Consider the following 4,451-nt stretch of genomic DNA (forward strand, 5'->3'; position numbering starts at 1 on the left):
TTCTCTCGCTCTGTCCAGGACACTCTGTTGTGATCCCAGTCAGAGTGGTCGGTAGTGGTAGCCAGGCACCATCTAGTTCTGGTCCCGGGGTTGTGTAGGCTATGGTTCACGTGGTCCATTAGTCCTTTGGACTAACGGATCCCTCTTGTCTTCTGTTTTCTTCACTCTCCTTTGCTCCAGATGGGAAAAGACCAATAGTTGTATGTTAGATGGCTGCTCACAAGCTTTTAAGACCCCAGATGCTACTCACCAAAGTTGGATGCAGAACATTGTCTTTATGAACTATGTTGTGCTGACTGACATAGACATCCCAAGTCTATGGTCCTTTGGCTTCGAGCCTAGGAACTTCGTCCTGCGAAGTGCTGCTACTTTATAATAATGGTCTCATACAACATTTGTCCTTTCGTGATTGACTTATTTCACTCAGCATAATGTCCTCCAAATTCATCCATGTTGTGGGATGTTTCCCGGATTTGCCATTATTCTTGATGTTGCATAGTATCCCATTGTATGTACGGACCACAGTATGTTAATCCATTCAGCTGCTGACAGTCACTGAGGTTGTTTCCATCTCTTTGCTGTTGTGAATAAGGCTGCAATGAACATGGTGGGCATACGTCTATTCATGTCACGGCTCTTACTTTTTTGGGGTATATACCTACGAGGAGGATTGATGAATCATATGGTATTTCTATTTCTAGCTTTTTAAGGAAGTGCCGTATCACTTTCCACAGGGGTCGTACCATTTTACATTCCCACCAGCATTGTGTAATTGTTCCAATCTCCCCACAACCTCTCCAACATTTGTTATTTTCTGTTTTTTTGATTACTGGCAGTAATGTCAGGGTGAGATGGTATCTCATTGCAGTTTTGATGTGCATCTATTTGCTAATGACTGTGGGCAATTATTCATGTTTGTTAGCTGCCTGAATGTCAGTGTCTGTTCACATACTTTGCCCAATTTTTAATCGGATTGTCTTTTTATTGTTGAGGTCTTGAAGTTTTCTATAAATTTTAGGGATTGGATTCTTGCTGGATATGTTGTAGCCAAATTTTTTTCCCCAATCTGTAGGTTCTCTTTTGACGCTTTTGGAGAAGTCTTTTGCTCATCCTAAGTATTTAATTTTTAGGAGGTCCCATTGACCTAGTTCATCTTCTGCTGTGTGTGCATTTTTATTTATGTCTGGTATTCTATTCATACCATATATTAGGGCCCCTATCATTGTCCCTAATTTTTCCTCCACGATCTTTATAGTTTTAGGTTTTATATTTAGGTCTTTGATCCATTTTGAGTTAGTTTTTCGGTATAGTGTGAGGTATGGGTCTTGTTTTTATTTTTCTATAGACAGATATCGTTTTGACAACACCATTTGTTGAAGAGACTGTCTCTTCCCCATTTAACGGACTTTGACCCTTTGTTGAAGATCAGTTGTCAACAGGTGGATGGATTTATGTCTAGGTTCTCAATTCTGTTCCATTCGTCTACTTGTCTGTTGTTGTACTGGTACCAGGCTGTTTTGACTGCTGTGGCTGTATAGTAGGTTCTGACATCACGTAGTGTGAGGCCTCCTACTGTGTTGTTCTTCTTCAGAAATGCTTTGCTTATCCAGGGCCTGTTTCCTTTCCATATAAAGTTGGTGATTACTTTTTCCATCTCACTGAAGATTGCCGTTAGTATTTCGATTGGGATTGCATGGTATCTGTAGATGGCTCTGGGTAGCATTCACAATGTTGAGTCATCCTATCCATGAGCATGACATGTTTTCCATTTATGGAGGTCTCTTTTGGTTTCTTGCAATAGTGTTTTGTAGTTTTATTTGTATAGGTCTTTTACATCCCTGGTTAGATTTATTCCTAAGCATTTTATCTTTTTTGGGGGGAGGGGGGGCTATTGTAAATGGTTTTGTTTTTCGTGATTTCTTTTTTGAAGTTCTCTTTGTTGGTGTAGAGGAATCTAAATGATTTTTGTATGTTCATCTTGTATCCTGCTACTTTGCTGAACCCTCCTATTAGTTTCAGTATGTATGTGTAGGATCATATTATGTGTGAGAAAAGATAGTTTTACTTCTTCCTTACCAGTTTGGATGCCCTTTATTTCCTTTTCTTGCCTTATTGCTTTAGCTAGACTTCTAGTACAATGCTGAATAAGAATAGTGATACAGGGCCATCCTTGCCTGGTTCCCATTCTCAGGGAAATGTTTTCAGTCTCTTTCTGCTGAGAATAATGTTGGCTGTTGGTTTTATATAGATGCCCTTTATTATGCTGAGGAACTTCCTTTCTATTACTATTTTGCTGAGAGTTTTTATCAGGAATGGGTGTTGGCCTTTATCAAATGCCTTTTCTGCATCGATTGAGATGATCATGTGATTCGTTTATTTTCTTTATGCAGTGGATTACATTGATTGATTTTCTAATGTGAAACCATCTTTGCATACCTGGTATGAATCTCACTTGGTCATGATATATTATTTTTTTTGATACGATGCTGAATTCTATTGGCTACCGTTCTGTTGAGAATTTTTGCATCTATATACATGAGGGATATTGGTCTGTGATTTTCTTTTTGTGTGGTATCTTTGCCTGGCTTTGGTATTACAGTTATGCTGGCTTCACAGAATGAGTTTGGAGTATTCTTTCCTTTTCTGTGCTCTGAAATAGTTTGAGTGGTATTGGTGTGAGCTCTTCTCTGAGTGTTGGTAGAATTCTTTAGTGAAGCCATCCAGACCAGGCCTTTTTTTGGTTGGGAGGTTTTTTTAATTATCTCTTCACTCTCTTCTTTTGTTATGGGTCTGTTCAGTTTTTCTACCTCAGTGTGTGTCAGTTTAGGTAGGTAGTGTGTTTCTAGAAATTTGTCCATTTCCTCTAGGTTTTCAAGTTTGTTGGAGTACAGTTTTTCATAGTATTCTGTTATAATCCCTTTTATTTCAGTTGGTTCTGTTGTAATGTTACCTACCTCATTTCTTATATGGGTTATTTGCTTCCTCTCCTGCTTTCCTTTTGTCAATTTGGCAAATGGTTTGTCGATTTCATTGATCTTTCAAAGAACTAACTTCTGGCCTTGCTGATTCTTTCTATTATTTTTCTGTTCTCTATTTCATTAATCTTTATTATTTCCTTTCTTCTGTTACTGTGGGCTTCCTTTACCGCTTTCTTTCTATTTGTGTCTCAAATCTGTTCTTGAGATGGTCTCTAAATTCAGGTGTATAGTAGGCAGACCAAGCTTTAGAAAATCTCCAGGCCCAGAGCTGCCTTCTAGATATCATCTTGCCTTCAGCTCCTACTTAGGGCAGTCCCACGGAAGCCATATGATCCAGTTCAATCTTGGACAAAGGAAACTGAACAAGGCTTAGGCAACCATCTCAATACAGCCTTGCAGCTACATTTCAAAAACAATGAGAAAAGTGACTACAGCAGGCTTCTTAAACACATGTGAAAGTGGAAGTGTAAAGGAACTCAAGAGCTCTGGAGAACACCCTGGCTCACAGAAACTCCTACTGTGCAGATAAGGAAGCTAAGGACGAGCATGGCCCTCTCCGCAAGGCCACAGTACAGAAACCTTGAGATCCTTCCACACGCCTCATCAAGCCTGTCTTCTTCAGGTTCTGAAAAATGACTTCCTTCCTTTGGTCAGTTTTGCAAACTTTCCTTCAACCTCTGGAGACAGATAAAGGTTTCTCTACTTCACGTGTGACTGGCCTCCACAACATCCTCCAAGGCAATTTCCATGATACAGTTTTTCCATTTTGTATTTCCAATTTCCATCATGTAATGAAATGGCGTAACAGACTGATGGCGTTTTTCACCTCATCATCTTTCTACCCTCCCTTTTCTAACCCTATCACAATCAATTCGAATTAGCTCTGGACTTAGCACTCTCCTCTGAAAACAACGGCGGGGGGAGGCAGGGGAACGTGAGGGAGGCATGTCATACCCTGAAATAGTGCCCAGTTTTTGTTTGTTTTTTTTAATTATCTACACTGATGAAAAATTATTTCTTCCACCACTACAGAACAAATAGAATTATGGTTTATAATTCACAAATCATGTAGCTGACACAGTACTATTACTTGTTCAAACATTAACAAAATGTTTTTCTTTGCAACGATGACACTAAGCACTATGCTAGGAAACGAAATTTACAGACTATATCCGCACAGCCAACGGACAAAACATGCCCTGTGAGGAGACCTTCCACTTAACTAGGAAATGAAACTTACAGACTATATCCACACAGTCAACGCACAAAACGTGCCCTGTGAGGAGACCTTCCACTTAACTAGGAAACGAAACTTACAGACTATATCCACACAGTCAACGGACAAAACGTGCCCTGTGAGGAGACCTTCCACTTAACTAGGAAACGAAACTTACAGACTATATCCACACAGTCAACGGACAAAACGTGCCGTGAGGAGACCTTCCACTTAACTAGGAAATGAAATTTACAGAC

General features: G+C 39.7%; 1 protein-coding gene across 1 annotated transcript in view; it reads right to left on the bottom strand.

Moving 5' to 3' along the window:
• Nucleotides 1–4,451, bottom strand: part of WDR48 (WD repeat domain 48) — a 47,046-nt gene that overhangs the window by 24,989 nt on the left and 17,606 nt on the right. The window lies entirely within an intron of this gene.

The sequence above is a fragment of the Trichechus manatus genome, unplaced genomic scaffold (genome assembly GCF_000243295.1).
Source record: "Trichechus manatus latirostris isolate Lorelei unplaced genomic scaffold, TriManLat1.0 scaffold00049, whole genome shotgun sequence".
Lineage (NCBI taxonomy): Eukaryota > Metazoa > Chordata > Mammalia > Sirenia > Trichechidae > Trichechus > Trichechus manatus.